General features: G+C 36.2%; 2 pseudogenes; both read left to right on the top strand.

Annotated features, from left to right (window-relative positions):
• Nucleotides 1-2,981: 2,981 nt before the first annotated feature.
• LOC114082561 (olfactory receptor 56B1-like) lies at nt 2,982-8,436 on the top strand (annotated as a pseudogene).
• Nucleotides 8,437-24,244: 15,808 nt separating this feature from the next.
• On the top strand, nt 24,245-25,188 carry LOC114098547 (olfactory receptor 52N4-like; annotated as a pseudogene).
• The last annotated feature ends 741 nt before the right edge of the window (nt 25,189-25,929 follow it).

Here is a 25,929-nt window from a genome sequence, read left to right as displayed (position 1 = left end):
TGGTATATGATGATTATAATTTTTCTGAAAATCTAGATGGCCACTGATACAATTCTTCTGCTTTGTGTTAATTTAGTGGTTCTTCTCTTCTCAAATTCAGTATTAGCTTAAGTGATTCTTAATTAGGAATCTATATGCATAATCTACTTAGTAGACATAAAATCTATATACTATTCTAACTGTAACATAGAAGAGCAATAAAAAATAGTTCACAATATATTTAACAACTGTATGTTCAATGCATATAATGCACACATAAATAGATATATGTATGTATAATATGCGCAAAAAAGAAGTGATCTGAGACACGATAAGAACAGAAACCTAAGTCAGAACTTAATCTCTAAAAATAGGTAGATGGTGATGTTGATCTGAGCCAAGCACCATGTTAGAGGTCACAGCAGACCAGAGTGGGGGATTGAAGTTCCAATCCTCAGTTTTTGTGTTCTGACAAAATAATAATTAGTATTGAAATTAATAATAATAATAATACTAAAGTCAGATATGAAAAATCCCAGCTCTTTTTTGATGTTGTCAGAAGTTGAACAATTAGAACAATTGATTGATCCTACCTTCTTGCGTAATTACCTACAAAGGAATGCCTGGATAGAATAGAATTACAATGCTTAATGCTAGAAAAAAAAAAAAAAAAGATGTGTGCTCATTACAAATCACTTCCTTTGGAGATGTTACATTATGGCCTATAAATGTGACCTTAGTACACCCAGGTCATTGGAAAATCTTCACATTAAGGTAAATTATATTTCCATTTTTCATAGATGTTAAGCATAGTTGAGTTCATCTATTCCCTATTTCCGTAGTTAATGATAGAATGTCAAAGACATGAAAATAGTTAGGATCAAATTTGGGATGAATACGTATGGCTCATATCCACCACAGGACATGTAAATCACAGAGTTCCTATCTGTTGGGAACAATGTAAGCACACTTAATTACACATGGACTTATTTGGTTAAGAAGTACTGATGGATTCCAGAATCTCTTTTTCCAGAATCTTTTTTAAAGAGACTCCTTTATTTTTTTTTTTAAATGGGCCTTTACTTTGTTCATTTATTTATATACGGTGCTGAGAATCGAACCCAGTGCCTCAACATGGCAGGCAAGCGTTCTACCACAGAGCTACAACCCCAATTCCTTTCCAGAATCTCAATGTCAACATAATTGTGATTTTACAGGCCAATGATTGGCTTGGGAATAATTGTTTTTTTTTTTTTTTGTCCAGAATTAGATGGCCTACTCCTAATGGGGCACAATGGTTATTTGGTACCAATTTATGGCCCCAGCATCTACGATGTTCATTGGGAAGATGTATTATATGGTTCCCATGAATGCAAATGAGATGGACACAAAAAAATAGCAAAACATGTAAACCTCCACAATTTCAAGTATAGATGGGGATGTCTGTTTTTCATTGGTATGACAATTTAACTTCACTGTTTATCGCACAAATTGGTCAAGAGGCTGCAATTTGGCATGTGGAATCTCTGACCGGTTAGACTGAAAGAGCTCTCAATGACACTGTGAAAGGTATTTCTATCGTAACACAGAGGTGGCACTTAGGAGAAAAGCTGCTTCACCAAAGCAAATGGCTTCATATGTTCTCACAACAGCACAGAATTGTACTTGTGCCATCACTTAGACTAAACATCATATTTACATTCCCGATAATGTGATTCAAATCTTCAAAGATTTATACTCTCAAATTGAGGCTACATTTTCACCAGTTTTTCAGTTTATGATTTTTCTGGTGGAAAAAATTGCTGATGTGTATAATCTGATGTTGCTGTGTGTATTTTTGCATTAATCTTAAATATTTGTGCTCAGAGGACATCCATTGCCCGGAAAGCTTTTCAATCTGTTTGTATTAAATCTTACATAGATTTACCATGAACACTTGGTAGGTCTTGCCAAAATCAAATCATTTCACTTAAACATAGCAAGAATTGGACATCCCATTTTATAGGCCAACATCCCTAATCACCAGGAAACAGTTAATGATTTAATTTCATTATTTGATGTAATAGAAGAAAAGGCCTTTTTGAACTTCCCAAACTCTTGTCTACATCACAGAGTTGTTACTTTTTAATCTTCTGCATGATTAAAGTATCTTTCCCAATGTCAAACTCTCTTCCTGATCTTTGTCCAAAAATTTCCTAAAACATTAAATGAATAGTAACTCTTATTTTCTTCTACCCAAGTATGACAAAATACATGAAACCACCTACATTTGTACATATCTTCTTTCTCTTGTTTTATGTTGGATGACTGGTGCCATTCTTCTTACCAATGACCCAGGTGTGAGCTGTGGAAGGTCATTCTCATCACTCCTCCTTGCTAAGCGAGCAGATGCTCTCATTGATCAAGTTCTCTCCACACTATGACTTGTCTTTTCTCTCTAATAATTGATATCAGTGTCTATGTGTGCATCTTTTTTTTCAATTGTAAAACAAGTCATGCTCTTGAAATTGAATTTTACTTTTTAAATTTACTCTTTTATTTTTAACTGGTGAATCTTGATCAAGTATGTCGGTTTCAGAATGTGATATTTTCATGTATCTGTATATTGTAGGATGATCACATCGAGTAATTAACATATCCATCACCTTCTATACATAGTTTATTTTTATTGTGAGAACATTTAAAATCTATTCTTTTAGTAATTTTTAAAAATACAAAATATGATTATTGACTGTGACCATATTATTGCATAATAGATCTGAAAACATATGCCTCCTGATCAACTGAAACTTGAAACCCTTTTGTCAAAACTTGTGCATTTCTCACATCCCTTTACCACAACCTGTGGGAACCATTCTACTTCCACTTCAAACAATTTAAACTCTATGAAATTTTCCAAGATAGATTTTATATTGTTTTACTTGAGTACATTTCCTCCAAATTTTCATACGCACCAATTTTTCTATTTTATAATTTCTGACTTCTCTCTAAATTATCATAGTATGATTTTGTCTTATGAACTACAAAAGTCAATTATTCTTCCCCAAAAGTTATCTATAGTCCCCAAGAAAATTAATCTATATGAAAAATTTTCCTACTATTGGATTTGTGAGCAGAATAACATTATGAGTCCATTTCCTTGCTATGTTTTCTTTGTGAATCAGTTACATATGGGTTTCCTTTTCTCTCAACATTTAGGTAGATTTTAAATGTAGGAGATCACTGGCACTAGGTGCTCTTTCCCCTTCTTCTCACCATCCTCACTTGCTAGGAAATCTGTGCCAATAATATTATCTCCAATGATTTCAAAATAAGATACCAATCACTTCATTTTTTGTCAGTTTGCTCCTTGCTCTCTAGAGCTACCTTTCCACATATTCCCATTGTTCACTTGTTCAAGTCACACACCTCATGTTCAACATGACTACACCTACTCTCTTCTACAACCCATCCTTCTCTAATCACACCTAGATATATGAAAATCATCTCATTTCATCCCACTGTATATTCTGGGACCTTAGGATTATTTTGGGGTCATAAATATTATTGATGTCACCCATATATGTCTTCTACATCCATCCACCTTTACTTTTCATCTTTCTCTGTCCTGCTTTGTTCCAGATGTAGCCCTCTCTCCTTTGGATTAATTACTCTTGCAGCTGCCTATCCAAATTATCCTTAGTCTTGTCACAGTATGTTTTCCACATTGTTGCTATGCCTGAATTACCTGTGAAAACTTCCAGTGGCACCATATTATTTGACATAGATTTATTTAAAAATCTCTGGCTCCTATTACTTCAAGAACATCATCTCACATCATAGCCCATTTCATAGATTTATTTATTTAAAAATCTCTGGCTCCTATTACTTCAAGAACATCATCTCACATCATAGCCCATTTCCCCCCAACATCTTGGGGGTTCCAGCCACACTTATCTTTTACTGCACTAAATGTGCCATGTCACCTCTCTTTTTAGCATTTGTATGTTGTTAGAATATTTTCACTTCTCACTCCTCAAACATAACGATACTGAAATCCTACTCAAGTCTTTGGCCTTTGTTAAATATTTTCCTTATTTCAGAAAATCCTGACAATGAGATACATTCCATTCATAATATACTTTCATGTTAGAGGGTACTTTCGTTTAAAGCACCATCTCAGTCTATAATTCTCTGTTTGTTTTTTATTAGTAGAGAATAGAATACTCTTTTTAACTTTTTAAATTTATTTTTTAGTTGTAGTTGGACACAATACCTTTCTTTTTATGTATTTATATGTGGTACTGAGGATCAAACTCAGGGCCTTGCATGCACTAGGCAAGCTCTGTACTGCTGGCTGAGCCACAAACCCAGCCCATAATATTCTTTTATTAAAGAATAATAATCTCCCTTTTTTTTCCCTTCTAGACCATAATTTCCAGGAAACCAGCAACAATTACTTTATCAATTACTTTAAAAAACTCTACCATGTTCTCCAACAGTAGAAATTTTCCCTTTGTTTTTGAAAGAATAAATACTTTCTTTTAAAAAATATTTTTAAAAACCCCCTAACCACATAATTTTAAATTCTCTGAATTTTTATCCGAAGAACAATTTAAAATTTTCCATCTGTCATAGGAATACTTTGGTTTCATGAATGAGATATTTTTTCTAAATACAAAATTAGGTTCTCAGGTTGCATAAATGAAAAAACATTTCTGAGTTAAACTTCTTGTTGCATTTTTGGGATTTAACATCTTAGGAATTCCCTTTCTCTGTGAGCCTTTTTTTCCTCATGCCTCTAAAGGAAGCCTGTTGCTTTTACATCACTTAGCTGTTTATTCCTTTTCATAAATTCTTCGTGTTCATAATTCGTGTCATATCTCTTTTGAGAATACATCTTGATCTCATAATGAAGTTTTCCTCAAAATGCTGTTTGCTTAGTAAAAAACCGTTTCCATTGTGAAGACATCAGACTGTATTTCTGCTCATAACTACAGTTAGATTTAAACCATATCAAGGGCACACTGGCTAAACCTCAGACCATTTGATGTATCATTCTACACAGAACGCTGTTTTGCTAATGTCCTGGAAGAGATTGACCTTGCTCTCTGCCCTAAAAGAATACAGATTCTTGTAAAGATTCTGCAAAAGGGGTTAAGTGTAGAATAAGAAAATATGAGGATCATATGGTATAAGAGAATTTACCTGCCTGTAAAAGAACATTGTCTTAGGATATATAGTATATTAAATGCTTTCATAACAAAATCACATTTTATATCATGTTAGAATCTAATTGTTTAAAAAATGGCAAGCAATGCTTTTTCTGTAAGCTCAGATTCATTCATTCTCTTAATTGGATCACTAGGGAGAAACAAATATCAACTAGGGAGAAACATTTAAAAGAATATGGGTAAAACTAAACATGGAATTCCTCTATGATCCAGCAGTCCCCATTCTGGGTATGTACACAAAAGATTTTAAGTCAACATTTCAAAAAGATATCTGAACATTCATGTTCATTGCCACATTATTTACAATTGCCAAGTTATGGATTCAATCTAAGTGCCCATCAAGAGAAGTCTAGATAAAGAGGGGTGATATATATATATATATATATATATATATATATATATATATATATATATATATATATATATATATAAAACAAACAAATAGTACTTCGACTTAGAAAAGAAAATCTGCCTTTTGTGATACTAATGGAGTTAGAGAACACTATGCTGAGTGAAATAAGCCAAACATAGAAAGACAAATACTGCATACTCTCTCATGTGGAATCTAAAACAATGAAACTCCTAAAAGAAGAGAGCATAAATGTGTTTACCTGAGTCTAGAGATTAGGGAAATTGGCAGCTGAGGGCAAAAGGGGACAACATTTCTGTTAGATGGGAGAAATGATTCTGATTTTTAGGTCAATAGAATCCTGAATATAATTAATAATTGATTACTGAATGTTTCAATTACTGAGGATAAATCTGTAATAATCTGGATAAATTATTAGATATTTTGGATGATGAGTACATTAATAAATTTAACTTAATCTTTTCACAATGTATTAAAAATTATAACACCATTTGTGCCCCACAAATATATACAACAATAATTTGTCTGAATATAATGAGTAAATAAATTAAATAAATAAAATATGTAGCTTAAAAAGAAAAAATGGGATTACATCAAAGAGAAAAGACTATGCAACATGAGGCTATAAAGTGATAAATGAGGGTTTCACAGAAATAGCAGGTTTTGCATAACCAAATGATTCCCACTCCAGTTCTCTTTTGGAATTATTATCTAATTGATAGAAAAGAAAAAGAAGACTGTGTTACTTTAAAACCTGTTTCAGGCTGGTTGGGTGACCTTACAAGATAAAAACAATATGAAAAGCAAGAAGTTTTTTAGGAAAGATAATAAGTCTAATTTTGATAAGTCTAGTTATTTAATTTTTAACATAATTCTGAGCATCCCCTGAGAGTTCCCTCAATATGATAGATAAGTCATTCTTACTTGCTAGGTAGGATAAAATTCCTACTCAGTGGTTACAAATCTCAGAGACCTTTTGTTCAACATTGTACTTATCATAAACAATTCTGTATCATGCACTAAAAATTTTAAGATGGTGGAAATCATATTCAGTGTTCTTAGCACAATGAGTTTTTAAAATCATATTGGTTATACTTAATTGTACTTTTCAAAGTTTTTTAGGACTTAACTAGTTAAAAAAGTGCTAAGATCTATGCCATTATATGATTCTTATTTGAAATATTCATCTATCATCACTTAATTTCCTGTCAAGCAATTCTTTTGTGATCTCCTTAGATGGGCACACAAAATAGTATAAAAGGAAATATTTCTAACCCCAATCTGTGACATAGTTTATTTCTGCAAGTCATTGAAGTTTATTATTATAAAATTTTGGTAGCCTAAAATAAAACATTGATGGAATAAACTTGTAATGAAATGCCCCCAATATTCATTACTCATTTATAATTCCACACTAAAAGTCTAGTTATTATTAGTTAATAAACACCTGACTCAAGGAACCTTGGGATAACTATGATGAAAACAAGCACATCCACTTAATTGTAAAAGTTTCAGAAAAAATAAAACAGTTTGAGAAAGGATAGATCGTTACATAAATATTCCATCATGGGATAATTGAATATGATACAAAAGGTTATTTGAGATTTATGAGAAATTTCTCTAGATAGTCAACGTAGTAATTGTCTTTGTTGTTGTTGTTGTCTTGGCAGTGTAGGGGATTGAATCCATGCATGCTAAGCAAGCACTCTGCTACCAAGGTGCACACACAGTACAAAGATTGTGACTTTTAAGTTTCCTTTCTTGCAAAAATCCTGGAACTTTCTAATAATTCACCTTAAATCACTGTAAGATATAGACTGGAACAGTCATTTTGTTATAGCCTCAATCTATATAGAAAATGTTCAAATATAATGTTTAATAATGACCATATTTAGAGATAACAACGCTGAAAAATTGTTTTTCTTTTTCTCCTAGTAAAATAAGTCTACATATTTCAAGAGCTCCAATAGCTCCAAATTCCAGGTCTCTGAGTTCATTCTGATGGGATTCCCAGGCATTCACAGCTGGCAGCACTGGCTCTCCTTGCCTTTGGCATTGCTCTATCTCTCCACAATTGGTGCAAACATCCTCATCCTCACCACCATCTACCAGGACTCTTCTCTGATGCAGCCTATGTACCTTTTCCTAGGCATCCTTTCTGTGATGTATATGGGCCTGGCCACCACCATTGTGCCAAAGAGATCCTGGCCATCTTCTGGTTTGATGCCAAGGCCATTAGCCTCCCAGAGTGCTTTGCTCAGATTTATGTCATTCACTGCTTTCTAGGCATGGAGTCTGGTGTCTTCCTCTGCATGGATTTTGATAGATATGTAACTATTTGTCATCCTCTTAGCTACCCATTGATTTCACCAATTCCTTTATCATCAAAGCTACCCTGTTCATGGTGCTTAGAAATGGCTTCTCATTCCAGTACCTGTACTTGCAACTCAGTGTCATTACTGTTCCAGGAATGAAATTAAACATTGCCTGTGCTCTCATCTTGGGGTGACAAGCCTGGCTTGTGATGATAGGAGGCCCAATAGTATTTGTCAATTGGTTCTGGCATGGCTTGGAATAACTGTCCTATGCTTGATCGTGTGCTCTGTCTTTAGGCTGAACTCTGCTGAAGCTGTCTCCAAGGCTCAGAGCACTTGCAGCTCCCATCTTATCCTCATCTTCTTCTTCTACACAGCTGTTGTAGTGGTTTCAGTAACTCACCTGGCAGAGACTAAGAATGCTTTGATTCCAGTTCTACTCAACGTGCTGCACAACATCATTCCTCCATCACTCAATTCTATCATTTGTGCACTTAGAAACAGATAACTCAGAGAAGGCTTCCAGAAAGTGTTTTGCTTAGGTTTAAGAAAAAAGTAAGACACTAACAACCTTCTCCTTGGTGTACATAAACTTTAGCTTATTCTAACTGCATAGTAGAATTTCAAAGAAGACAGAGGACTGAGTGCATGCCTTTGAGAACCTTTTTTCCATTTTTTTTACATAAATAATTGTGAAAGCTTCTGAAAAGGCAAGAAAGAAAAAGTGCACATAGTCAACCTAGGAAATAAGTGACAGGAGGATGAATTACATGTCATACTCTCAGAATATTATTGTACCCCTTTTTATAATCTTTAAACCAGTGAAGAGAAGAAATAAGGCACAACATATTTTATCTTATATTTCAATCTGACCTGTGTTGCTTTGCTTTGGACTTTGATCTCTAATGTTTTCTTTTGAATATAGACTCAGAGTCTATCATGAAGTAGCTGGGATATTTTACAAGCTATATATTGAAATATAAATAATAATTTGGTGTTCAGGTCTACTAGTAGCTAGAAAATCTAGCATATATTATGTATTGTCACTCTCCTTTCAGTTAGATTAAAAAGGGTCATTCTACTTGGGTCTCAGGTATAATGAAAATAATGTGAAGAGTTTCCTTTATTAGCCTGAATCTATTTCTTTGTGAGACGTGAATATTTTTTCAGGTAATACAATAAAGAGAAAAGACATGATGTTTTATGGATCCATGAAACCATTATCTTTAATGACATTGTATTTCGAGACATTAAGATAATTTAAGAAAACATGTGTTTGATATTTTCAGTTTCTCCCAAATAAGCATTAGCACTAAAATTAGGAGAACTAAGTGAAATAAATAAAACAGAGATGACAGATTTTCTCTGTATTTTTATTTGTACATTATAACCAAAGATGGCATTATATCCCAGTACAAAAATGTACACACTACAGTCCAGAAGAATCAAAACTATCATGAAGATATGCAAGGGCCTATTAAATGCTGCAAAGCATAAGGAAAATGAAGAGAACATTGTGAGAAGAAGTAAGGAGTGTTAACCATGGATTTTCAAAGTAATGATGTTGTTACAGAAAAGAAAACCAAGCAAAAGTCACCCCAGTGTTTGTTTATTGTGGGTGCAGATTGAAGAGCATTTATTCTACACTACTGTCCTGAGTGTGGAAATCAAGAAGCTTCTCTGGTTTAAGGAACAGCATGTCATTTCATCCCACATCAGCCTAAAGTGTATAACCTAACACAGTTTATAGAAGTTTATCATAGAACCCAGGGAGAGTGCAACTCATTTTTTTTTTTTTGATTTGGCACTTTGAAATTCATAAGAACTAACTTACATCCAGTCCCTTTAAGCTACATGGACTCTCCTCTAGTGTGTGGGGCTATGTTTGTATCTGCGTGTTTCTATGTGCATACATGTGTCTCTATGTGAGAGAGGTGGGGTAGGGAGAGGATTGTTCTCCTCTCACATGGACTGGTTTTCCCTGTCTCCATGTAGGCTTCCAGGTTCAGATCCAGGTTTTCTAGAGTTGAAGTGTATTCAAATTGAAGGGCTTTCTTTAGAAAATAAGAATTTGAAAATAAACAGCTATTTATTTTAAATGAAGAAAGAATACAACTTTAGAAGCTGCCAGCAGATATCACAGAATCCTGAACAAAATCCAATATTTTAATTAACTTATTGTATGCTATATTATCTATAACATAATTTAAATTGTTTATATTTTGATGTTATTTTAAGTTCATGGTAATGTAAGACTTGAACAAGAAATTATGCACACTCAATTATTTATATTTTGCTCCATTACTATATGATTTTCTCTTTATTTCCAAGTGTACATCTATATATGTGTTTATGTACCCTTTTTATGACTATTTGAAAGTAAGTCATAGACACAGTGCATATTCACTCAAATAATTCCCTGTGTATTTACAATAATGAAGATAATGATCAATATAACCATAAAATGAAAAAAAATTACACTGATACTATAGTACAAACTAATCCATAGAACACATATGTATTTTACAAACATCTCTATAATATCCTTTATGGCAATTATTTCCATGTTTGAGATTCGATACAAGACCAAATGTTTTATTTAGTTATCATGTCTTTTTGTAATATGATCTTTGATCTTGATTTTTCCCCCAGTTTTTCTGAAGTATGATCAGTCAATAAACTTTTATATATTTACATAAGAAAATTATGTCAGATTCATTCCCTTGTCATTTGTACAATACTTTGAATCTCAACATCATGTTCATGCATAAGACAGGGATCCTAATTAGAATAATACAAGCATATTCCATGCTTGCATCAGTACATCAAAATAGATTCGACTAAAAAGAACAACAAAAAAGCAATTGCATATAAAAGAACAACAATAAAAAGCCCATTTCACAACTAACAGGTGAAACAAAATATCACATTACATAGGTATATAGCCACAGTATATTTTTCTCCACCCTAACCTATTGTTATAAAGTGATCACATGATCATGGTGGTTAACATTTCCATGTCTGTATAGATAAGATGTACTTTTGTCAAGCATATATATAAGACATTAAGACAACTAGATCATATTCTTATTACTGAAATTACCCAATTACCATCAAGTCCCAAAAGGAGAAATAATAAAAGCAACTTCCATCACAATGCATTAAATTTGGTTATATAATTTTTATTTTCAGTACTGGGTTTTAACCCAGAGGCATTCTACCACTGAGCTACATTCCTAATCTTTTTTTTTTTTAATTTTTTTATTGTGGGTTGTTCAAAACATTACAAATTTCTTGACATATCATATTCCACACTTTGATTCAAGTGGGTTATGAACTCCCACCTTCACCCCATACACAGATTGCAGAATCACATCAGTTACACATCCATTGATTTACAAATTGCCATACTAGTGTCTGTTGTGCTCCACTGCCTTTCCCATCCTCCACCCTCCCCCCTCCCCACCTCTCCCCTCCCCTCCCCTCCTCTCTCTCTACCTCCTCCACTGTATAACCCTGAGGGTCTCCTTCCATTACCATGCAATTTTCCTTCTCTCTCCCTTTCCCTCCCACCTCTCATCCCTGTTAAATGTTAATCTTCTTCTCCTGTTCTTCGTCCCTACACTGTTCTTAGTTACTCTCCTTATATCAAAGAAGACATTTGGCATTTGTTTTTTAGGGATTGGCTAGCTTCACTTAGAATAATCTGCTCTAATGCCATCCATTTCCCTGTAAATTCTATGATTTTGTCATTTTTTAATGCAGAGTAATACTCCATTGTGTATAAATGCCACATTTTTTTTTATCCATTCGTCTATTGAAGGGCATCTAGGTTGGTTCCACAGTCTTGCTATTGTGAACTGTGCTGCTATGAACATCGATGTAGCAGTGTCCCTGTAGCATGCTCTTTTTAGGTCTTTAGGGAATAGACCGAGAAGGGGAATAGCTGGGTCAAATGGTGGCTCCATTCCCAGCTTTCCAAGAAATCTCCATACTGCTTTCCAAATTGGCTGCACCAATCTGCAGTCCCACCAGCAATGTACAAGTGTACCCTTTTCCCCACATCCTCGCCAGCACTTGTTGTTGTTTGACTTCCTAATGGCTGCCAATCTTACTGGAGTGAGATGGTATCTTAGGGTGGTTTTGATTTGCATTTCTCTGACAGCTAGAGATGTTGAGCATTTTTTCATGTACTTGTTGATTGACTGTATGTCCTCCTCTGAGAAGTGTCTGTTCAGGTCCTTGGCCCATTTGTTGATTGGGTTGTTTGTTCTCTTATTGTCTAATTTTTTGAGTTCTTTGTATACTCTGGATATTAGGGCTCTATCTGAAGTGTGAGGAGTAAAGATTTGTTCCCAGGGTGTAGGCTCCCTATTTACCTCTCTTATTGTTTCTTTTGCTGAGAAAAAACTTTTTAGTTTGAGTAAGTCCCATTTGTTGATTCTAGTTATTAACTTTTGTGCTATGGGTGTCCTATTGAGGAATTTGGAGCCCGACCCCACAGTATGTAGATCGTAGCCAACTTTTTCTTCTATCAGAAGGCGCGTCTCTGATTTGATATCTAGCTCCTTGATCCATTTTGAATTCACTTTTGTGCATGGGGAGAGAAAGGGATTCAGTTTCATTTTGTTGCATATGGATTTCCAGTTTTCCCAGCACCATTTGTTGAAGATGCTATCCTTCCTCCATTGCATGCTTTTAGCCCCTTTATCAAATATAAGATAGTTGTAGTTTTGTGGATTGGTTTCTGTGTCCTCTATTCTGTACCATTGGTCCACCCGCCTGTTTTGGTACCAGTACCATGCTGTTTTTGTTACTATTGCTCTGTAGTATAGTTTGAAGTCTGGTATCACTATACCGCCTGATTCACACTTCCTGCTTAGCATTGTTTTTGCTATTCTGGGTCTTTTATTTTTCCATATGAATTTCATGATTGCTTTCTCTATTTCTACAAGAAATGCCGTTGGGATTTTGATTGGCATTGCATTAAACCTATACAGAACTTTTGGTAATATCGCCATTTTGATGATGTTAGTTCTGCCTATCCATGAACAGTGTATATTTTTCCATCTTCTAAGATCTTCTTCTATTTCTCTCTTTAGGGTTCTGTAGTTTTCATTGTATAAGTCTTTCACCTCTTTTGTTAGGTTGATTCCCAAGTATTTTATTTTTTTTGAAGATATTGTGAATGGAGTGGTTGTCCTCATTTCCATTTCAGAGGATTTGTCGCTGATATACAGGAATGCCTTTGATTTATGCATGTTGATTTTATATCCTGCCACTTTGCTGAATTCATTTATTAGCTCTAATAGTTTCTTTGTAGAGCCTTTTGGGTCTGCTATGTATAGAATCATATCATCTGCAAATAGTGATAATTTAAGTTCTTCTTTTCCTATTTTGATGCCTTTAATTTCTTTCGTCTGTCTAATTGCTCTGGCCAGTGTTTCGAGAACTATGTTGAACAGAAGTGGAGAGAGAGGGCATCCCTGTCTAGTTCCAGATTTTAGAGGGAATGCCTTCAGTTTTTCTCCATTCAGAATGATGCTAGCCTGAGGCTTAGCATAGATTGCTTTTACAATATTGAGGTATGTTCCTGTTATCCCTAGTTTTTCTAGAGTTTTGAACATAAAGGGATGCTGTACTTTGTCAAATGCTTTTTCCGCATCTATCGAGATGATCATATGGTTCTTATTTTTAAGTCTATTGATGTGGTGAATAACATTTATTGATTTCCGTATATTGAACCAGCCTTGCATCCCTGGGATGAATCCTACTTGATCATGGTGTACAATTTTTTTGATATGTTTTTGTATCCGATTCGCCAGAATTTTATTGAGGATTTTTGCATCTACGTTCATTAGAGATATTGGTCTGTAGTTTTCTTTCTTTGAAGTGTCTTTGTCTGGTTTAGGTATCAGGGTGATGTTGGCCTCATAGAATGAATTTGGAAGTTCTCCCTCCTTTTCTATTTCCTGAAGTAGCTTGAAAAATATTGATATTATTTCTTCTTTAAAGGTTTTGTAAAATTCTGCTGTATACCCATCCGGACCTGGGCTTTTCTTAGTTGGAAGTCTTTTTATGGTTTCTTCTATTTCCTCAATTGATATTGGTCTGTTTAGGTTTTCTATATCCTCCTGACTCAATCTGGGCAGATCATATGACTTAAGAAATTTACCTATGCCTTCACTATCTTCTAATTTGTTGGAGTATAAGGATTCAAAATAGTTTTTGATTATCTTCTGTATTTCTGAAGTGTCTGTTGTGATATTGCCTTTTTCATCCCGTATGCTAGTAATTTGAGTTCTCTCTCTTCTTCTCTTCGCTAGCATCACTAAGGGTCTGTCGATTTTGTTTAGTTTTTCAAAGAACCAACTTTTAGTTTTGTCAATTTTTTCAATTGTTTCTTTTGTTTCGATTTCATTAATTTCAGCTCTGATTTTAATTATTTCTTGCCTTCTACTTCTTTTGCTGTTGTTTTGCTCTTCTTTTTCAAGGATTTTGAGATGAAGTATGAGATCATTTATTTGTTGGTTTTTTCTTTTTTTAAGGAATGAACTCCAAGCAATGAATTTTCCTCTTAGAACTGCTTTCAATGTGTCCCATAGATTCCGATATGTTGTGTCTGTGTTTTCATTAATCTCTAAGAATTTTTTAATTTCCTCCTTGATGTCTTCTATAACCCATTGATCATTCAGTAACCTATTGTTCATTCTCCAAGTGATGTATGCTTTTTCCTTCCTTCTTTTATCGTTGATTTTCAGTTTCATTCCATTATGATCAGATAAGATGCATGGTATTATCTCTACTCCTTTATATTGTCTAAGAGTTGCCCTGTGACATAATATATGATCTATTTTTGAGAAGGATCCATGTGCTGCTGAGAAAAAAGTGTAACTGCTTGATGTTGGGTGGTATATTCTATATATGTCAATTAGGTCTAGGTTATTAATAGTGTTATTGAGTTCTATAGTTTCCTTATTCAACTTTTGTTTGGAAGATCTGTCCAGTGGCGAGAGAGGTGTGTTGAAGTCTCCCATGATTATGGTATGGTGATCTATTAGACTCTTGAACTTGAGAAGAGTTTGTTTGACGAACATAGCTGCACCATTGTTTGTGGCATAAATATTTATGATTGTTATGTCTTGTTGGTGTATGGTTCCCTTAAGCAGTATGTAGTGTCCCTCTTTATCTCTTTTGATTAACTTTGGCTTGAAATCTATTTTATTTGATATGAGTATGGACACTCCTGCTTGTTTCCGAAGTCCATATGAGTGATATGATTTTTCCCAACCTTTCACCTTCAGCCTATGTATGTCTTTTCCTATCAAATGCGTCTCCTGTAGGCAGCATATTGTTGGGTCTTGTTTTGTGATCCATTCTACTAGCCTGTGTCTCTTAATTGGTGAGTTTAAGCCATTAACATTTAGGGTTATTATTGAGATATGTGTTGTTCTTCCAGCCATATTTGTTTATTTCTGTTACTAAACATGGTTTGTTTTCCTCTTTGATTATTCCCCCCCCCTTTACTGTCCTACCTCCCACTGTTGGTTTTCATTGTTATTTTCCATTTCCTCTTCCTGTAATGCTTTGGCGAGGATGTTTTGAAGAGATGGTTTTCTAGCTGCGAATTCTTTAAACTTTTGTTTATCGTGGAAGGTTTTAATTTCATCTTCCATCCTGAAGCTTAATTTCGCTGGATACACAATTCTTGGTTGGAACCCATTTTCTTTCAGTGTTTGAAATATGTTATTCCAGGATCTTCTAGCTTTCAGAGTCTGTGTTGAAAGATCAGCTGTTATCCTGATTGGCTTACCCCTAAATGTAATCTGCTTCCTTTCTCTTGTAGCTTTTAAAATTCTCTCCTTATTCTGTATGTTGGCCATCTTCATTATGATGTGTCTGGGTGTGGATCTCTTATGATTTTGCACATTCGGCATCCTGTAGGCTTCTAGGATTTGGGGTTCTGTCTCATTCTTCAAGTCTGGGAAGTTTTCTTGTATTATTTCATTGAATAGACTTCTCATTCCTTTGGTTTGGAGCTCTGTACCTTCCTGTATCCCAATGACTCTTAAGTTTGGTCTCTTAATGTTATCCCATATTTCTTGGATGTTCTGCTCATGGTTTCTTAAGAGTCTTGCTGAGCTGTCTATGTTCTTTTCCAGTTGAAATACTTTGTCTTCATTGTCTGATGTTCTATCTTCTAAGTGTTCTACTCTGCTGGTAGTATTCTCCATTGAGTTTTTAAGTTGGTTTATTGCTTCCTGCATTTCTAGGATTTCTGTTTGTTTGTTTTTTATAACCTCTATCTCCCTGTATAGTTGATCCTTTGCTTCCTGGATTTGTTTGCGTAATTCGTTGTCGAAGTGATCTTTCATTGTCTGATTTTGCTGTTTAATGTCTTCCTTGATACTCCAGATCATCTGAAGCATGTATATCCTGAATTCTTTATCTGACATTCCATCTGCTGCAGCTGTTACCTCTTCTAAAGTTGCGTTGACCTGCATTGCTTGTGGTCCTTTCTTTCCTTGTCTTTTCATACTGCTTGCGTATCTTTCCTGCAGGTGCGGGTGGCGGCTCTGCTCTCTCCTTATTCCAATTGGGGTTTCGTGGCTACCACGCCGGCAGGTCACTGGGCCTGTTCTGGGAGCTGGCGGCGGCTCTGTTCTGCCCCTACTCCAATTGGGGTGACGAGTGTACCACGCCGGCAGGCCACCGGGCCTGATCCGCCGGTCGGTTGCAGGTTTGCCTACCCTGCAGGCGCGGGCGGCGGCTCTACTCTGCCCCTACTGCAAATGGGGTGACGTGTCTGTCGTACCGGCAGGCCACTGGGCCTGTCCCGCTGGTCGGTCGCAGATCTGCCCACCTTTCGGGCACGGATGGAGGCTCTGCTCTGCCCCTACTCCAATTAGGGTGTCGTGGCTACCCCGCCTGCAGGACGCTGGGCCTGTTCCTGGCACGGGCGGCGACTCTGCTCTGCCACTACTCCAATTAGGGTGGTGTTTGTACCACGCCGGCAGGCTCCTGGGCCTGATCCGCCGGTCTGTTGTAGGTCTGCCTACCTTGGAGGCGCGGGCGGCGGATCTGCCCTGCCCCTCCTACCACGCCTGCGGACCCCTTGGCCTGATCTGCAGGTTGATCACTGGTCTGCTCACCCTGCGGGCACGGGTGGCGGTTCCGCTCCGCCCCCACTCCAATTGGGGTCACGTGACCACCACACCGGCAGGGCCTGATCCGGGCGTGGGAGAAGGATCTGCTCTGCCCCTACTCCAGTTGGGGTGACGTGTGTACCACACTGGCAGGCCACTGGGCCTGACCCGCCAGGCTGACACAGGTCTGTTTACCTTGCAAGCGCGAACCGCAGCTCTGCCCTGCCCCTCCTACCACACCCATGTACCACTGGGTCGCGGGTCTGCCCACCTTGCGGTTGCGGGTGGCGGCTCCGCTCCGCCCCCTCTCCAATTGGGGTCACGCGGTCACCACGCTGGCGAGCTGCTGGGCCTGCTCCGGGCGCTGGCGGCGGCCCGGCTCCTTCCCTCTGGCTCGACGACAAATTGAGGAGACTCGGGTGACTGTGCCTCACCCCCCCTACCAGGAGACCAACTGCTTATGTTACCACTGGTATTGATGAAGTTCCCTCCTCCGCCGCTTTCTGCAGACGTCAGATCTCTGCCATGTTGGTATCCTATGCGAATGGCAGCATTTCGTTCCCCTTGCCGGGCAACCAAAGCACCGGGTGAGTCCTGACCGGCCCTCAGCAGGACCCGGACCGAGAAGCAGTTTCCGCGGGCTCCTAGCACCGGGCCAGGGAAGTTCCGGGAGCCGGAACTCGGCCACTCCGTGCTCGGTGTAAGCTCCTATAAATGTAAGCTCCAAGAAGCAGTCCCCGCGGGCTCAGTTCCGGGAGCCGGAACTCAGCCGCCCCGCGCTCGGTATTCACTCTGATAAGATCAGGTTCTAAGAAGCACCCAGGCGCTGAGCCCTAGCAACCTGTCTGCAAGCCGCAGGCGAATTGCAGCCTGAAATTACCTGTTCTATGGCTGAATGAGCTGCGGTCAGTCAAAAACAGGGGTGGTGACGTCAGTTTACCAACATGGTGGCTGCTGGCCTCCTCTGTGGTCTGACCGGTGTGGAGAACCGAGATGGACCGCTTCCTTCCCCCGTCTCGAACCCAGAATTCAGCCCTGAGTACGGTGCTTGCGCGGGTGGCAGAAACTGCAGCGCTGTAACCCTACGTCTCTATCCCAGCGCACGCTGCAGATTCTAGCCGCGGGGCGATTTGCTGAATAAGCAGTGTTACCCTCCGTGCGACAAACCTCTCGCGTTTGAGTCCCCGTAGCTGATCCTCGTGCGATGGAAATCCTTCCTCCAGGTCCCGGAGCACCCCACTATTGCTGGAAATTCCTAACAAGATATCCTTTAGCCGTCCTGACTTGTCATACTCCCACACAGTGAAGTAGCACACGGGGGCAATGCACTCCCCTCGCCGCCATCTTCCTTCCTCAGATCGGGTCTCATCTACATTCCTAATCTTTTTTAAAAATTTATTTTGAAGACAGGGTCATTAAGTTGCCCTAAACTTTCAATCTTCCTGTTTTATCCCTGCAAGTTGCTGGCATGTGACAATATAAAATTTTAAAACAGTTTTTTTATTCAGCAATTAGTACCATTATTAAATGATAATTAGATTATAGTTTATTATAAATTTGGCAGATACCTATTGTAATGAGGGAAAGGACAGACAATCTAATACACTACAGAAATTTATTTTGAGAAATATTTAGATCAGAAATGTCATAGTAGTTTTACAGAGATGCTCATTTATCATAACATTTCTTCTCAAAATGTTTATATCTATATACGCCGTGTATAAATAAATTGTACACATATACCATCACAGGAATCCTTTTTTGGAATATACCACTTAAATAACTTTAAATCAATATAGTAGTCATTATGTTGTAAAATAGTAGTATCATATTTTGTTAAAAAAATAAATGCATATCAATACATGCATATACTTATTAATGTAGAAATATACCTAACCATTTTCTTTAACAACGATGTATTTCAGGACACTAAGATAATTTAAAAATATATACATTTGATAATTTCAGTTTTGATGATGTTTAAGACCACTATAATATTTACCATTCATTTTTCTTACTTGAAAGAAACCTTTTGAACAAGGAACCATGTTCACACAATTCCTAGCCTAGCTCAGAAAGTAAAAAAAAAAAATCTCCATAAACATTTATTAAATGGATAAAGTTGCTACATTAATAATGAAAGAAATTTAATAAATGAATTATGGTATGAATGCATAAAACATTCTCTGCTTAAGTACCTTTGATCTATTTTACATAAAACAGTGAATAAGAAGCAAACACATATCTGCCATAGGATTAAATCTCACTAAAATAACATACATTTTTATTTTCTTCCTTTCTTGTGAATACTTCCTAAGAGACAAAACACACATAGGATACTATTTCATTTCTTATCATAATGTGTGCACTATGAATTCAAAATCTCATTCTTTTTCTCTCCCCATAGAACTTAAGTTGATTTCCATAGCAGCATCGTGTCTCTGATATCCTGAAATAGTCTCTTGGGGACACATGGCATCCATTCAATAGTACAGATATAAAGGAATTCAGAGTTTAACATCTGTGCATGCACATTTATTCTAGGATTGTGTTTTCCTTCAACCAAGACCCTGAACACCTGGACTAGATTATATTCAGCTTACTGTTGCCAAACACAAAAATTAAGGTATTCAAAACTATAAAAGAGGTGATAATGACAAGATTATTTTCTGTAAGCTGTATGATAAAGTGGAGATAAAACAAATTGGATATAAAACAAATTGCTTATTATTTTTCCAGAAATAAATCTGATTATCTTCACATAATTTGAAAGCAACAATGTTGTGTGAGGTTGGATTGTTTGGAAAATGTTTGTGTTCCAAAATCCAACACTAAAATTCAGTTGCCTTTGGGTGATGATGATAATCCATGTTATTTCTATATCCAAATAGGAAATACTTATTTGGTAGTGATGGATGTCAAGTGTGGATCATTCCCATGAAATGGAGAAATTAAAAAAAAAAAAAAAGAAAAACTAGAGTCGAGTTCTGTTGCTTACTCTTTACCTGTTGCTCCCTTATTCCTTGAAATCAGAGTCTAATTTTTCATGGTTATTTTCTGGAAAGCCTGAGCAATGTCTTTGTTTTGTGTAGCAAAATCTAGATAGAACAAGCAACCTCATATGAAAAGAAGAATGATAGAAATAACTGAAGATGGTTTAATAGAAAAAAGTATTACCTACAGAGTTTAAGAATGAGGACAAATAGCAGATAACATCAAAGTTATATTTTAGATGGTGATACTCATGCATAAATATTACTAATTCAGTTTTTCTGCCCACACCTTAGCATAGCTGAATCAAATATCTCTGCATAAGAAATGAAATAATGATGTGTTGAAATTGTTTTAGGTCTGTTTTATAAAGGCAACTGCTTACATTTGTAGTTAATACTAGAGTCTTTAATTTCGATCTTGGAGAGCTTTGTGAATGTATTGAAGATGGAACTAACTTGTGTAAGCAAAAGACCAGTTATAGTGACAAAGCCATACACATAACAAGTAGTTATGAGAAAATGTTTATCTAGTATTTTAAAAAGTACTTCAGAAAAGTGGACAAGTAATCAAAAAATATTTTCTGTTTAGGAGTTATTTATTATTTTATTATTCCTTTTGTGTTTATGCATGTGGCACCAGAGATTGAACCCAGGAGCAATTGCACCACTTAGCTACACACTTATGCAAGTTTTATTTTTTGAGACAGGGTCTCATTAAGTTGATGGTGCTCCTGCTTCAGCCTCCTGAGTGTCTTGGAGATAACAGTTTTGCACCACCAACCAGAAATTTCCGTTAATTTTTCTGTCTGCTTCTGATACATGGATACATATTTAAAGTGTAATAGAACTATCTGCTCATACTTGGGTACATGTAGGGTCAGAATATAGCCACAGTATCTTTTTCACTACCCTAGGCAATTGCTCTTTTTGCACAACTATAATTATGACCATAATCTAACATTTTGCACACTTTACATAAAATACTTTAACTCCAAGAGAAGCTGTGAATGTGCTTTTTGCAATGATATTTACAATGCAATGTATATCTTGAAGCAAGTACTGAACTTTACAGGTAAGAGGTACTGTTTAATGTACTAAAGAGGTATAGAGGGAGGAAAGAATAGTGACCCTATTGACGAGTTCATACTAAATAGTTGTAAATTATTGAAACATAATTTTATAAACTAATTATTTCAACCTTAATTAAATGCATATTATTTATATGTTTCTGTGAATATATATATATATATATATATATATATATATATATATATATATATATATATATATCTCCACACATGTACAGACTATATATGTTTTAACCTAATAATATATGTGTAAGAGTCCTGAATATGTTGAATAAAAATATAATTTACAAATTACTGAGTTGTAAGGACAAAACCTTGTTTGTAATTTTGGTTTTTAAAAGAAAAGCCTTTCTTTGTGAAAAGGCCAAATTTTGTCCTTTATTCTAAGATAAAAATTAATAAACTCCTTGAAATTCCAAGGTTAACATTTTAGCTTATGACTAATACACTTATCTTAAATAGAAAATTAAGAGTGGTTTATAAGAAGTCCATATTTTAACTTTCCTTCTGTGTTCACAAAATATTAATGTGAATCTGTCTTTCATCATTTGTATTATGAAAATATCTTATAAGGCCTGGAATCAAACATGTTGATACAATTAGCTTTAATTTCAAAATGCCAAGCATGTTATTTCTCCAAAGTGCTCTTGACCCAAGTGTTTTTCCTTTGAATTCTCTTTGTCTAACATTAATATAACCTCCCTGATACTTTGGGATACTATTTATTTAAAAAATATCTGTATACATTTTTAAACCTCTGCGTTTTGTTTTTATTCTATGCACTCATTCAAGCTGCATAAGTAATTTAAATGTAATTATAATTGTGTTTTGTAATCGGAAGTTTAAATGATTTGTTTTTCTTGCCCAAACTAATATAAACATATTATAATATAAATATATATCGTTGTCATTTTATATTTTCTTTTTATCTGTAATTTATGACAATGAAGCTTTATTTATTTATCTTTCTCAGTAATCTTAAGGAATATAACCTGCAGTTTTCTTCCTTCTAGTGTGTTTTATGCACTAAGTGATAAAACTTAGATTACAATTTAGTAATTCTCAAAGTGAATTTCAACATGTCATGCATTCATTATTAATTTATTTTTATTTTTTTATTTTAAGGATACATAAATATGTATTATTTGTAAATTGATTTGATAGACACTGGTGATGGTTTGTTGGATACTGTGCTTAACATAAATGATTTTATTAAATTGTGAAGGATTACTAAATATGAATTCATTTTTATGGTATCATCAGGTAAAGAGAAGTAAAGAGAATAATTTTTGAACCAATGGATTTCTTACCATTCATCACAGCTGTTGGTAATTGCATTATTTTTTGAGCATTTAGAGGATGAATCACTATCATGTCTTAAGGACATCTAAGTCTTCCTGATGATGGTTTTGCTTGAATAATGAGTAGGATTTGGCCATATTTGAGGAGGGTAGGCAAAGGGAAAACCAAAAGATAGAGGATTGTCCATCACAAAACCAAGAATACAAGTTTATGTAAGTAGGAAAAATAGCAAATAGGAAAGAATGCGATCCCCAACATTTTGATATGTCAGGGTTGTCATAATGCTTCAGTTCTACAGCATTTTCCCATTTGGCTGATAGGTCCTCTTGAGACTAGGTTAAATACACAGGTGCTCCTTTGACACCAGAATAGCTCTAAGACTTTGTCATAGCCTACAATTATGCCCTTGAAAAGTGTACTAATTAATGTGTACAACCTGCACTTTTTTCACAGTTTTTGAAAGAAGTTGCCTTGTGATTTATCTCACCTGTCTTCCAGATGTTGGTTTATGATAATAAAATACAACTATGCAGCCTGAACAATTAAATGATGACAGTATGCTTTAACAAAGTCTTTAATTTTCCACAGCAATATCATTTTATTTATTTATATTTTATAAATTCTTTGGTAGTTGTAGATGGACAGAATGCCTTAATTTTATTTGTTATGTGGTGCTAAGGCTCAAACCCAGTGCCTTACATGTGCTAGACAAGCACTCTGCCACTGAGTCAAACCCAGTCCCATGATTGTATTTTTAATAAATTATTTTTAGTTGTCAATGCTTGGCCATAATACATGAAGATTTATAGAAATAATAAAAGAAATGACCTGTTACTATTCATAGATTTTATTATTTTTTAATAAAGTCATTTATGTTAAGCACCATTAGCAACTTTCAATATGAGTAGAAGTTTAATTTGAGAAAAAATTTAGAAGTGCACATAGACTAGATGTGGGAAAGGACAAGAAGCATGCATCATAAAAATGAGAAGACTAAATCAAGCATTTCACTGGCTTGTGAGATCCTAGGATCCTTTGAGAAATGCCATTTAATAATTCTAGAATGCTTTGAACAGTGCTTGGTAACCAACAATATATGTCAGTCATTAATTTTAATTTTATTTTGGTACTAGGGAATGAACCCAGGAGTACGTAAATTTTCCAAGCAGTTTTATATTTTACTTTGAGATAAGGTCTCACTAAGTTGCTTAGCTTCTCACTGAATTGTGGAGGTTGGCTTCCAACTTCTACTGCCTCCCTGAGTTGCTAGGATTACTGGTTCACACCACCGTGCCTGGCATCAGTCATTATGTTTTTTGGCCATCAGTGAGGTGATCAAGGCATTCTTCTTTAAGATCACATACACAGTGATTGTGCACAACAATTAACAGTTAAATCAGGTATTCTAACAAAAACTCCTCATTATACTTTGTTACGAATTATGTAGATGTGAATCAGTCTTTAAAATAATTGATGTAGATTCAGTGTTGGTGATAAAAACAGACTGCATAATAAGAATTTACTGAATGAAACAATGAATTAACAACAAATAACAAACAAGCAAAGCTGTCATTGGCCACTCAGAAAAATTTGGTTTATGATGCGAAGAAAATACAACTATGCATCCTGAGTACTTAAAGGATGGCGGTATGCTTTAACAAAGTGTTTCCAGCAATATGATTTTATTATCTTTGGTAGTTGTAGATGGACAGAATACCATCATTAAAATGTATTGCATAATTTAAAAAAGTGTGGTTGAGGGGAGAAAGTACCCTTAACCTATGCTTTCTCTTCTCTTTTTCCTATTTCAGCTGATTCATGACCATAGTGGCTTGATCATGCTGATCTTGACTCAAACAGATGTGACCCCAGCTTCATTCATTCTTAATGGGATCCCAGGCCTGGAGGACATGCACATCTGGATTTCCTTCCCATTCTGCTCCATGTATGTTGTGGCTGTGGTTGGGAATTGTGGACTCCTCTACCTCATCGCTATGAGGACTCCCTGCACAGACCCATGTACTACTTCTCGGGTATGCTTTCTCTAACTGACCTTGTCATATGCTCTAGCACAATCCCTAAAGCCCTCTGCATCTTCTGGTTTCACCTCAAGGAAATAGGATTTGAGGATTGCCTGGTCCAGATGTTCTTCATCCATACCTTCACAGGAATGGAGTCTGGGGTACCCATGCTTATGGCCCTGGACCACTATGTAGCCATCTGCTACCCTCTGTGCTACTCAGTCATCCTCACCAATGATGTAATTGGGAAGGTTGGGCTTGCCACCTTCCTAAGGAGGGGTGTCGCTCATTACTCCTTTCACTTTCCTCACCAAGCGCCTTCCCTACTGCATACTGTGACCACATGTCTGTAGCCAAATTATCCTGTGGCAATGTCAAGGTCAATGCCATCTATGGTTTAATGGTAGCCCTCCTTATCGGAGGCTTTGACATCCTGTGCATCACAGTCTCCTACACCATGATCCTCCGGGCCGTGGTCAGCCTCTCTTCAGCAGATGCTCGGCAAAAGGCCTTCAGCACCTGAACCGCCCACAGCTGTGCCATCATCTTCTCCTACAGTCCTGCTTTCTTCTCCTTCTTTTCCTATCGCTTTGGGGGCCACACAATTCCTCCATCTTGCCACATCATCGTGGCCAATATTTATCTGCTTTTGCCTCCCACCATGAACCCTGTGGTCTATGGGGTGAAAAGTAAGCAGATACAAGACTGTCGTGAGGATCCTTTCAGGTTTTAAGGAAACCAAATCACACAACATAAAATAAATAAGCATGTGTAAGTGGAAGAGAAGAAAATAATTTATCTAAAATGTGCCTGTTTCTGATTTTCAGGAGATGGTAAATTCCTTAGCTGTGTAAGATAATACATCTGTTTTAACCACACATATACATACAGATGGAGCTTGTAGAATTGTGCATTTTCCAAAAGTGCCTTGATAATTTTAATGTCACTGGCATGTCCAGCAATTTTCTTTGAATTTCACCCTCTGATATCTGTGAAAAAGTTGTCTAATAAGTATATCAAGTTTCCCCTAAAAAAGACCTAAAGAGAAATGAACAAAGTGGAATAATGTAATCTGAGTCTTATTTTCAAATATTAATTTCCAGATTGATGGCCAGTAGTTACATTCTTCTGGAAATATGTGCTATATATTTCTTTTCTTTTTGGGGGGTGCAGGGATAGGGGTAGAACTTTGCCACTGAGCCATATCCCCAGACCTTTTTTATTTTGGGGGGACAGAGTCTAACTAATTGCTGAGACTGGCATTGAACTTGTGCTTCAGTCTCTCTCCTGAGGTTACAGACATGCACCACCATGCCCGACTACATAATTCTTCCTTTTTTTTTTTTTTGGTTTTTGGATTTTAGTTATATATAACATTATGATTCATTTTGGCATAATTATACAATAATGAAATATAATTTGCTCTAATTCAATCCCCAGTACTTCTCTTTTCCTAACCTCTACCCTTCCCTTGTTACCAACCTCTAGTATACTGATCTTTC

Source organism: Marmota flaviventris, chromosome 9 (genome assembly GCF_047511675.1).
Source record: "Marmota flaviventris isolate mMarFla1 chromosome 9, mMarFla1.hap1, whole genome shotgun sequence".
Classification (NCBI taxonomy): domain Eukaryota; kingdom Metazoa; phylum Chordata; class Mammalia; order Rodentia; family Sciuridae; genus Marmota; species Marmota flaviventris.
The sequence above is the reverse complement of the archived record's forward strand: the minus strand, read 5'-3'. Positions and strand labels throughout refer to the sequence as shown.